The sequence below is a fragment of the Corvus kubaryi genome, unplaced genomic scaffold (genome assembly GCF_017639235.1).
Source record: "Corvus kubaryi isolate FWS band 111438036 unplaced genomic scaffold, C.kubaryi_AGA036_p1.0 74, whole genome shotgun sequence".
NCBI lineage: Eukaryota > Metazoa > Chordata > Aves > Passeriformes > Corvidae > Corvus > Corvus kubaryi.
Window position 1 is genome coordinate 16,467,364 of NW_024582061.1, and position 12,428 is coordinate 16,479,791.

Genomic DNA, 12,428 nt, shown 5'->3' on the forward strand with positions numbered 1-12,428 from the left:
GCCATTATTCTTATATTCTCTGAATGATGTCATTTTGACAGTATGCTCAGAAACCTGTTCCTATATTGAAGTGTAGTGACTGATTTATCTCCTGGAGATTTGAACTTCATCGTCCTTGACATCATTTGATCTCACCAGAGTAGACATGTTGGTCTTGAGCAATATAGGAGCCACTGGTCCCAGGAAAAGTTTTGTCTGTGTGAAGTTTTGAAAAAAGATGGTTATATTTCTAAAAACTAACAAGAAAATGGAAAAAGAAGGAACCTTAAGTAATCTAGAAGATGTTTTCCTAACTGGATTTTATTAATGGTAGTTTCCTGCTGTGGTTATTTTCATACATTTATTGAGCAGAGCTATTTTCCTCACTCTGGTCGTGTCTTATAAAATTCCACAGTATAGACTCTCACTCATGCTTGCCAGGGATAAAACATTGGTGTGCTGTAATTTAACTATAAGCAAGATGGTTTAAATAGTGGTTATGGTTTGTCTTTAATTGGAAGGTTTAGGATATGCATTTTTGTTTTGTAGTAACTGCTAATTTTTTTTACATCTTTCTTATCCCATTGTAGCAGTAATTGCTCATGTGCTCTTCAGTGGTCACAGGACCATGCAGCTCCCCAGAGGGATAGGCAGGGCTCTGCTAAAACAACAGTCAGGTTTGGGGCAGGAGTCAGAAAAATAAATAGGAGCCTCTATTTCTGAAGGCTGATTTATGCCAGTAGGGAGATCCTTGTCCAGTACGAAGCAGCACTGTGTTAATCTCAACAGAGCTACTTTGTTTGATGGGGGTTAAAAATCTGGACCCGTGTGAGCAAGATTCTCTCCTTAGGTGAATGCAATTATTAGCACTGCGCCTGGATAAGGTTTGGCTTCTGTCTCCTCCTCTCTTTATGGCCCAGCAACCCTACAACTGCCTTGTTTATCCCGTTGCTTTTCTGGAAGGTTATCCCTGCTCACATGGCAAGCTGCATTTGTGGCTGCATGTCACTGGTTCCACAAGTTTTTATAACACAGGCTTGGTGGTGTTAAAAGCACAGCAGCACTGGCTTTGCTGCTGCCTCACTGCTGTCATCAGGTGACACTTGTTGCTGAGATTTATGAGTTTGAAGGCTAAATTTTGGAAGAAAAAATCTTGTCAAGTTGACTGAAGGTAATACTTTACACCTTTGGTATCAGAGACATGGCAGATGCCAAACCTTGCTTCCAGAGGTGACTGATACATTTTACGTAATCAGCGGAAGACACTTCAGCATGAACTGCAACACTTGCACCTTTCTTTCCGTGAAATGAAAGATTTTGTGAGGGATTGTCCTGTGCCAGACACTGTAGTTGGAAACTGGCGTGAAATACGTGGATTGGCTTCCACTTAGCTGACTCCCTGCAGGCTACTCCATCCCCTTTAACTGACAGGACCAAAGGCAATGGGCACAAACTGAAATACAGAAGGCTCCATCTGAGCTTCAGAAAACACTCTTTTACTGAGTGACCAAGCTGACAACACACTGCCCAGGAAGGTTGTGGAGTCTTTCCCCTTGGAGATATTCAAAAGCCATCTGGACGTGATCCTGGGCAGTCAGCTCTAGGTGGCCCTGCTTGAGCACAGGTTTGAACCAGATGGTCCTCCAGAGGTCACTTCCAAACTCAACCATTTTGTGATTCTGTGGTAGAACCCCATATAACGTGAAGGCTGATATTTAGTTTACCAGCAAGTAAACAAACCAACCAGTTTGTTCCCGACAGCATTTCGTGTGTGCTCTGGTAGGCACACCAGGAGGGACTGTCAGGACACATTAGGAGAGGCTGCTCTAGGCATGGCCCACAGTCATATCTGAAATGGAATCAGACTCTCTTTATAAGAAGAAGTTCTGCATTTGGTTCCAGCTAGAGCTTGGGAGCCCACAAGCAGGTTAGGCAGCTGGGGAACTTGGTGCAGAATGCAAAATTGGGAATGAAACTGCCTGATAGTGTTCAAACACAAAAGAACCTCTTTATGTTGCCTTGCAGTAGTGCTCCCATCAATAAGAACTAGGCCCCTAACCTCAGGAAGAGTACCACTTAATGTCATTACTGTCAAAAAATCAGTGTTTCCCTGCCGCTATCATATTGTGAGAAATCACAGCAATTTCCTATTTCTAGAAGAGAAGTGCAAAACATCATTTTGCAGTACTGTGCCTGAAAAACTGCTGTATTTTTAGGGGACTTAGTATGTCACAGCAATATTTATTAGACAGTGAGTTGAAACAGTAAAGTACTTTCTAAATGCTAAATATTAGTATTCCAAAGCATGAAAAACTAGAAAAACTAGAAAAAGGAAAGCCCTGCTTTCCTAAATTCCTGCAGCCTATGCATGGAAATCAAGATAGAGTGAAGCAGATTTTATCACAAGCCACTTAAAAAGAGAGATGTGGAAGCTTTGCCTGTGCTGACTGAGCAACCATAGAGATGAAGCCTTTACAAAATCCCCTTTTGTAATCAGTCTGCACGTCTTCCTCCAGCACTGTAGATCACGTACGAGTCCTTGCACAGCACGTGTGGGCATCGCTAATAAGATTTACTCTTTATCCGTGCCAAGTTTCATCATCCACTGAGAAGGCAGCTTGCTGAGCAGAGGGAAGAGTTAGATTGTGTTGGATGCTGCTTATACTAATGAGAAACTTGGCAAGAATATGGTGGAATATTGCTATAATATAATAATGTTTTTTAAACAAACAAAAAAAAAATCATTTCCAAACCTCTTTGAAATGCAGGAGGCACAATTTATAGGAAATTATTTGTATTCAAGAAAGCGGCAAATCAGTTACAGCAGGTTTTCACAAAGCCCACTGAAATGATCATCACAGGCAAGTAGGAATAATACAGAGTTGAGTTTGCCCTCCATTTCCTCATAAGACGTCGTAAAATATTTGGGGGCATATTCCTTCCCTCCTGAGTGCAAAAAAATTACCTGCCTTGGCTGGAGAATATGTCCTCAGAGTCATAGAGCGTAGAGCTATAAACAGTTACAATTTGTTTTAAAAGTGCTTCTCTCAGGGCAGATAAAAATCTTTAGGGTTTTAATTTTCTTCCCTTTTTCTTTTTTTTTATACCCCTCCTCTCCTGCTGCTCTGCAATTCAATGGCTGAAAATCTCATTTACTCGATGTCTGAATTCAGATCCAGACATGGTCTGTATTCTCTACTGTAAAAACTCTAAGGAATGAGTAGCTGCTTGATAATTCCTCTTTTTTTTTCAGTTTGCTAGTTTCAGTATAGGCCATACCAGTGTCCCTCCCTATTTTTGACATTAAGGGAGGAACACAGGCACGTTTGCCTTACATGATGACTGCTGGTTCTGCAATGCTTTGAAGTCTTTCAGCACTCTGTTATTATGCACATACCTTGAGTAACATGGATGATATATTTATGTATAAAACATCTTCTAAATTGAACATTTTAACTACCTAGGTGAAATATTTCTCACACATGACAGATGTAAGACAGTGATAACTAGATACTAATGAACTAGTTTAACAATAGTCTTGTGCAGAAACTAGAACCCAGGCATCCAATGCAGCATGAGGGGATAAGGAGTTTTTCCCTAGAATACCCACACAACTTTATAGCTATATATTATTACTATTCATTCACTATTATTAAATACAATTCTGAAAATTAGAGAACATTTTACTTTCTAGAGGGCTTCAATTCTGCTGACTAGTAACCAGATTAGTCAACTCACCTAATCCCTTGTTTATGTTGCTGAGTCAAATTGTGATATTTTATTCATATTAGGTAGCATCTGGTCGATTTAAACAGGATTACCCATGATGTAAGACATTACTAAACGTGAGTGAGTACAGGGCACAATTCAAAACAGGTGTTTCACTGGGATCTCAGAGTACAATTGTACAATGTGAAAGAAAATGAACTCTAGCCCAAGATAGCATAATGTCTCGGTAAAACCTGTACTGAAGTATTCTGAGCTGCACATCATTCTTTGCAGTTCCAACAGAGCAACAGAGGACGTGGATAAAGTGTTAATGCTCAGACTACAGAGTTTTATCTTGAACATAATTTTTAAATGGTAAATTTGTACATTTTTTGCAATACATGTTTGATTCCTGTCAGGGGAAGTCAGGCAGGAAACTACCTTGGTCCCTCATATTCAGTATTATGGTAGGCACTCATGAAGACGTGCTTAAATTTTTTCTTACTGCATTTATACCAGAGGGAACAGATGACAAATGAAATCACTACCTTCATTTTAGTTGTTCAGGTCCCACAGGTTTTATTCTGAGAAACATCCTTATTTGAAGGATTTGACTGCTAATATTATTGGTTTGATATTTGTTAGTTAATTACTTGGAAGGTGGGGGAGTAGAATGATGATTAAATAAATCTGTTAGATATCCATCAGCTCTTCCCTTCCAAGTACATCAGTGTTACTTATAAAATGGCCTCTGATAATTTCATATTTTCAGAGAACTTGTCTGGTTTGGGCTACTGCTACTTTTGCCTGGGTGCTGGAGAAAGCTGATTTTGATATGACATGAATGCTGCCTTGGAAAATGCTCTGATGGGAAATATTTTTTTAATTATTGGGGGGGAAGGGGTGATATTTTTTACACAGATGTTAAATTTCCTGGAATTAATCGGGTAGAAAAATGCCTTTGAGGCATCATTCGGTCCATTAACTGCAATGCCAACAGCAGTGGCTGGAGTTGAATACTAACAGGTTTTATAAGTCTTTACAGTAATAGACAAAGCCTGGCAGATTCACAGCTCAGCCTGGCCCTCCTGTTCTTACGTGCTGCTTTCTGCGTTTATATCCCCAGTGTCTGCAACCTGCTTCCATTTTTAACAGGGAGACATGAATATAAGAAGCTGTGTTGGTTTGCCCATTTGTGTAAAAATTATCCACTCAACAAACCAGGATCAGGCCCTCCCCCTCCACTTCTAGGTGCTACTTTAAAATTAATGCTATTGCAGCATTATGTCAGACACATGAGGTTCATAATACATGGAGCAAAACAGGAGAGTAGGGAACAGCTGAAAAACTAATTTTAAGGATGAAATTTCCTGAGAGAAATCTTTATTCATAAGACAAATGTGAGAAGAAATACAGAAGGAAAACGAAAAGATGTTGGTGTTATTTAGTGTATGCATGTTCTTTTGTTGGCTACATGAAAGCTTTCGATAGTTTTTTTTCATTCAGACAATGTTCTGAATCATGGTATCTTTCCTAGGGAAGGCAGGAAGTCCTTGAATGCTTCTGCATTGCAGAACTGAGTTCAGCAGAGAGGTGTATAGCAGTGGAGACATAGGCTGACATAGGTTGTATGTGCACCTATTTTGGATTCTTATCTCCATATTTCACTTAGGCTATTAGGATCACGCCTTGTTAGTTCTAAGCTAGGAGTCTCCAAGCCAAACTTTGCTGCAATGGGTTATGACAATTTAGTATGCAGACTACTCTGAGTTTCTATTACACCAACATCCATAGAAGATGCTGACCTTGGAATCAACTACGGATGAGACATAAACCCCAAAATACTTATTACTTCGAGTGGCTAATAAACCCAAATTAAATTTAAAAGAATAATAGATTAAATCTAGGACCCTGATAATGTTATTTTATACACAATTAAAGGTTGCTTCCTCTAGTTTCTACAGAATTTATGCTATTTCTTTCCAAGACTTCCCATGGTGGGTGCTTGGATATGATAATGATAGCTAACTATTTAATAGCTTGTTTATCTGTTTGCTATGTGGTATCCCTGCAGCAGTCTTATTTCTTTGTTTGAAGTCTTTTATATACATGCATTTATAAGACACTTGGGGATGTGAGCGGAAAAGGCAGCAAATAAATATGTTTAGAAAGCATAGGTTGTACTAAATCAGCAAAGGGTAAGGAGCTTCAAAAAGGAGAAGGGAAGAAATTGGGCTCCACCTTAGAAAAGTAATGTGAGAGATGCTGAGTGAAAAAAGAACAGTCATCCAGCTGGGATTTATTAAGTGGAAAGCTTTGGGTTTTTTTTTTAACAAAAGCTGTGGAAGACCAGGAATCAAAGATCACTCTATATTTACCGGCTTTTTGAAGCATCTCTTCACTAATATCAGAGTATCTCACAAAAACTAATCAACTGATCTTCAGAATATCCTTATGAGTTTGAGAGATTTAAGCCTTGTTTTATCATTGGAGGAATAAAGAGATTTTTTATCTAAGACTACACAGGAAATCTGTGTAAATAAAGCAGTCCTGCATTCAGTGCAGTGATTCAACCATAAAACCAGCCAATCTTCTTTTAGGGTTACAAGGCACTAAGGGAGGGCTGTCAGTACAATTCATAGCCAAAGGAGAGAAGCTGGTGAGAGACTGCCCCCAAGTATAGATGGAGAGGGTTATATTATTCTGGTTACTGGGGAAAATCTACATTTTTTTCTTGTGTTTTGATTAAAGGCAATGCCATTAAATGGATTTTCAACTAACCCTTGCTGGGAATCTCTGATGGTAGACAGTCTTAAAAAGCCAAGCCCCTTGTAATGAAATTTGAGACTGTGTTTTGAGGTTTGTCTTCATGGGGTCATTTTATGAAAAGTTAGAAAACTTGTATGCAGTGAAGATGATAACACCCATGTTACAGGAAGTTAAAGCCCTTTAGACTGATAAACTACAGATACAGCTAAACATACAAAAGGGAAAAAATATCCTACTAATTGTTCCAAAGGGAGTTTAAAGCAGAACAATTAATACTTGAAAATAGGAAAAAAATCATGTTATTTAAATAAAATTTTGCCATTTTGTTTTCCTTCAGCTTTTAACCACACTTTGCTAAGGCTGTATACAAGCATTATCTCTGTTAAAACATCCAGTCATTGGGATTGCTGGGTGAGCTGACCACATTTCGTGCATAGCTCTGAAGGAGACAGTTGTCACGCACTGTCTGAGCACATGTCATTATTTATGTTACCTCCAGTGAGAATGACCTTGTAACAACATTCAATATGGTTAAGTGAGATTTTTACAAAGGATTTGCACATCCATAATCAAACCGCTGTAGAACATTGAAGAAAATTGATGCAACTTTTATTAGCTGTGTTAACTGACTCTAATAAGGGGTTCCCGGTCTTTCATCCATATTTTCAAGGTACATCTACCAATTGCATCATCTGCTTCTAAGGGATCTGAGAGCTCAGAAAAAAATAAGACTACCACCATCATGGTGGTATCACACTTTTTCTGGGCAGAAAATTGCAGCTTAACTGTGCAATCACTAGGACTCCACTGACGAAAAAGTTTAAATTGACCATCTTCTAGGACTTCGGAGTCCCAGAATAGAACTGTCATTATCCACCACATTTTCCATAGAGGCAGTTGCTCAGAGGAAGATATGGATAACTAAAATCAACAGTACATGTATTTGGTCTACTTCTAATTTGCACTGTAGTTTTTAACATAAGTGTGGCAATGTAAAATATTCTTAGATTGCATAAAAAGCAAGGCCATTTACAAACACTTTGAAGTGTCTTGTCAATGCTAGAGCTGAGCAAAAGGGTGCACTTAGCACTGTAGTGCATTTAGCACTACAGCTAAATGCATTCAGTGTTTGACAGTTGTTGAAGTGGACAATGTCACAACTTCCCTTCTCCTCTCCTCTTCCCCAACATGGATTTCTGTGCAGCTTTGAGACTAAGACACCATTGGAAAAAAAACAATTCTTTTAAAAGTTATTAGATTCTCCAGTGGCATTACATAAGTACAACCTCCTGCACAGGGGCATAGCTGGAGCTGAGAGGAAGGAATGGGATGATTCCCTTCAGAAATTTTAATATATTTGGATTATTCCACATAGTCATAGGAATCACAATGGAAAAAAAAAGAAATATTTATTTACTGTGTTGAGAAGAGCATAGATGTATCTTTTAGCATCAATTTGCTTTGGAAAGGAAAAAGTCATAGGGCTATGAGTGAGATACACATATTCTTTAAGGCATTGTGGAGCATACACTGGAGGCACTCTGATTCCTCAGTTTCTTCGTTTTGAAGTATTAGTGGTTTTCCCCAGTTAATTGCAAACAGAATTCAGTGTAGGGGGGGAAAAAATATCTAACCATTTCCAAAATTATAGTGATTCCCAGACAAGTCTGTTTGAAGTTAATATTATAACATGGAACTATTGAAATGCAACAACAACAACAAAAAGGACATAAGATGTTAGGAATTTCTTTTATATCAGGATGATCTAATCTCCCACAGAAAATGCATTTCTGAAGTTTCTTCTGTTAGGAGCTACACAGTGTTCCAAACATTTGAGAAACAGATCAGCTGAAACTATTTGTGTGAAAATGTTTGTTTTCTGGAAGAGGGAGAAGGTTACAGCTCATGTCTGGTGAGACAAAGAAAGCAACCTGGGGAGGCAGAAGGCAGAAAAGCTGCAGGTCATAGTGTTTTTCTCTGCCTTGGTTTAAGAAGAACAGAAAAAAGGGGGGAAAAAAGACTAGTAACTAATAGCATTTTGAGTGTTACCTAATTTTTTATCAGCCAACAAATAAATTGTGCTGAAACATTAGACTCTACCCCAATGGTGATTAGATATTACAGTACATATGGTATGGAAACATTAAGCAGTGTTTGAAGACCTCACAGCGCCTAAACACAGCATGCTGGCCAACTGGTGACCATACGCTGCAGCTGACATAAACACAGAGTTGCCTTCTGCTTTCCTGCACCTGGATTTGCCACACAGATAAATCTTGGATGTTACTGCAGAGGAAGGCCCAGCAAGGACTTCATATACTTCTCTTTGCAATATATGCACACCACACATCTCCCACCAATAAAAACAGATATAATCTTCTCTTTGAAATGAGTTTGTCGCATCACAAAAGATTTGTTCTCACCTTGTCCAAAAATTGCAGCGCTTCTGTTTTTCTCCTGATGAAACTAGACAACATTACAACCTTTATGTTATACTGACTGCATCTAAAATACAAAAATATTTAGGATTGATGGGTCAGGCTCAAAAGTGCAGCAACAGACTAAATGCTGTACACAGTGACTTTGGTTGGTTTGGACGGTATGTCAACTTGAATAGTCATGTCCTGTAACTTTGTATTCAATATCTGGCATTTCAGTCTTAGAAAATCAAGGCAAAAATTCTGAGTAATTTTTTTCTGACATTAAACATTGTTTCATGGAATTTCCTACTGCAACTTTAGCTTAAGTGAAATTCACAGCATTTTAGAAGATTATCCAAACAAAACTAACACCTGCTAATACTAAGTATTCACAAGCTTCTCCTTCTTCCATTTTACAGTTTAAATGTTATGCAGAATTATTTACGCATTAGTAAATAGCCTTGCTGTTTTTTAGACTTCTGTAGTATTCAATATATGCAAAAGCTGTACCAAAATAACTGAAAATATGCTACAAGTGGGCAATTTCTCTTTGTTCTGTGGCACAGAGCCATACTGATTTAGCTAACGCTAGCATCCTATTAATACAGACATCCTGTTCTCATGTTATTCCACAGGAATATCATCTGACATGTGGAAAGTGGATGACTTTTTTTGAATCCTGCCTAGAACCCACAGAATTAATTTCTCCTTTTACCTATATACCCTGTATAGTGTTTTTGAATACCAGTAGTCTAAATTATATAAGACACCTGTAGCTGGAATAAAGCATAAAGAAAGCTGTTACAAATCTGCTGTAACCACTCTATGGATCTTTACTCACCTTTTCAGAGCATCTAATCTATGGTTTCTGCAGCATATCTCTTCTTCTAGTACTTTTCAGTCCCAGTGCTATTGCACAGCTCGAACAAGAGTCCATTACACTGATTACTTGTTATTCCCTAGTGGTGCTCTCTTCCTAGTTCTGCACAGGCACCTCAGTCTTGACCCAAAGCAAGACTATGTCTTCCTGGTTTTGGGATCCCAATGCACTTTCTGTCAAGCTATTTTAAGACTAACCATCAATAGGCCCTGCTATCCCAGTTTTTAATTAAATCTTTTGGTTAAACCAAGCTTTATCAAATAGGGACTAAGACAGAAAAACAGGTTGAGACAGAGAAATGTTTGCTAGATATAAACACCCACAATACAACTCTATTTGTGACAAAAGAGTACTATATCAGACCCATTACGTTATTCCTAAAGACTTCTATTTTCCCCTTTTTCTAAAGCCACTGACCTATCATTTTTACTTTTTGCATTATGTGGATTTTTAACCTTTCTTTTAACAAATATCACTTTTCTTAGCATGGAAAGCTTTTTCACTTTAAATCAACTAAAATTTTTAGAAAACATAGTTTTCAAATATAAGCTTGAGTTGTTTAGGCTGAAGTTTGTAATGAGAAAGTCTGGTAGGAGCAAAAAGAAATTAAATGTTGGTGAGCAGCCTTTGATAGTAGATCTCTTAGGGGACAGCATAATTTAAGAGATACAACATCTAATTATGTTTTAGCTATCTTGATGCCTGTTTGTCATATTACTACTTCTGATACTGTCAGAAACTACTGGAAAGGGAAGATAAGGCAGATTTTTCCTGGGTTTGGCATGCTGAGCAGACATTAACATATGCTATAAAATGCCTCCAGAGACAGGTTGCAGACATTGAAAGACCTCTGGTTCCCTCCTCTCTTGGAACTGTAAACCCAATAATTCAGTACTAAGATCTCCTTCTCTGTGTAACTTTACATTTCCTCTTTCATTCCTGGTTTCTGTTGGTAAGCTTTACAAGCCCTGAATCTGACATCATCACACTAATTAACTCTGGTCTGGGGTGAGCTAAATACAGTGACACGATGGACAAATATAATGAGTTTGTAGCTGGTAATTCAGGTGGTTACTTCTGTCACTGATGAGTACAGGGCTTTCAAATTCTTTTTCAGAGGAATTTTGAAGTTGGGATATTTTAGTTCACAAATAGATGGAATAAGACTGCATGTATTGTCAGTTAACAAAATTCAGGTGAAGGGCAATAGCAATTTCAGACAGTGACAGCATCTTAGAACTGAGTGACCAAATGTTAGTTGGTTTTTTTCTGACTTATTCTGAAACCACATTAAACCACATACTACTTTCAAGTTAAGCAGTGGAGGTGGAAGCACGTGCCTTCTTTTGCTGAAAGAGTGGAAAGAAAGGCATTGAAATGCAGATTCTTATGGTACAGTTAGAGTTTTCCTTAGTTTAGTCCCATAGTCCCCAGATTTTTATACAGTCACTAAACAATCTTGAATTTCTCTCATCAGCATAAAATCAAGAAAATCATTATGCGCAGCTGTACTGTAGAAGCATCACAATGCAATTATTTCATTGCACAGAGCAGATGCATGCTGCTGGTGTGTCAGAGCCAATAGGAGCTGCATGGAGTTTGTATCAGCAGGAATTCACTTTCACATACATCACCTTGTTTAGGTGACAGGAATGTGCAATGTGACAGGCCCATCACTACCCATAATTCATCTAATTTACTATGGCAAGGAGGATACTTGATTGTGTCTGGAAGTCAACAGGTCAGCAGCTTCATGTAGCAACTCATGCTGTTCCCAGCAGTGCTATGTTCTTACTAATAATTTAATCTTTTATTCAAAGTTCAGCTCCTATGGCTTACCTCCTCCTTCTTGTTTTCTTTCACTTCTACTTAAAAATATAATGTTCCATTTCAGCAAAATTAACTGCAATTTCATGGATCACTACAGCAGGAATAAGTTTTATACATAATACTGTAATCCATCTATTTGCTCCCCAGAATGCAAATTGACTTGATAAGCAATTCCATATCCTATGTAAATAACCCTACCTCTAATTGAGAGCGCTGTATTTTCAGTGAAGATGGGGCAGAGAAAAGAAGATTGGCTTTGGCTTTGTGATAGTTGTTGCAAGATATTTTGTTAACATGTTTTTTAATCTATCATATAGAAAATAGAGGCAGCAAATACCTTGATTTCTTTTTAAACAAAACTCTGGTGTTCTACTAGTGTTTTATTCTTCCTTATTCTTAGAAAAAGCTTCTTTAGAAAAAGTTTTCAGAATTTGGTTCTGATATAATATGCCAGATGACAATATCTAAAACTACTGGCCTCTAGCTAGTAGATACCAATTATGATAGGAGTGAGAATAGAACATGACTCTTGTTCTTCCATCAGTGTGTCAGTAATGGGTAGGAAAAAACACTCTACATGAGGATGAACAATAGCAAGTTTACTTTCCATGGCCCCTTTTAGGTTCAGATTCTCTGTGAGGTTTTCCAGCAGCTGGAATAATTTATATGAACTGGATACTTATTTTGTAGTGTGGATACTTTTCTACTATTAATTGATTGGTATTTCCATTTCTTTTCTCTATAAAGATATTAGTAACTATCAAGAACTTCTTGCAGGTTCAGAGTTAAAATCAATGTCTAGATTGAAAATAAAGACAACAGCTTTTATATGTTGTTACAGA

General features: G+C 37.9%; 1 protein-coding gene across 2 annotated transcripts in view; it reads left to right on the plus strand.

Annotated features, from left to right (window-relative positions):
* Positions 1-12,428, plus strand: part of GRAP2 (GRB2 related adaptor protein 2) — a 105,428-nt gene that overhangs the window by 42,052 nt on the left and 50,948 nt on the right. The window lies entirely within an intron of this gene.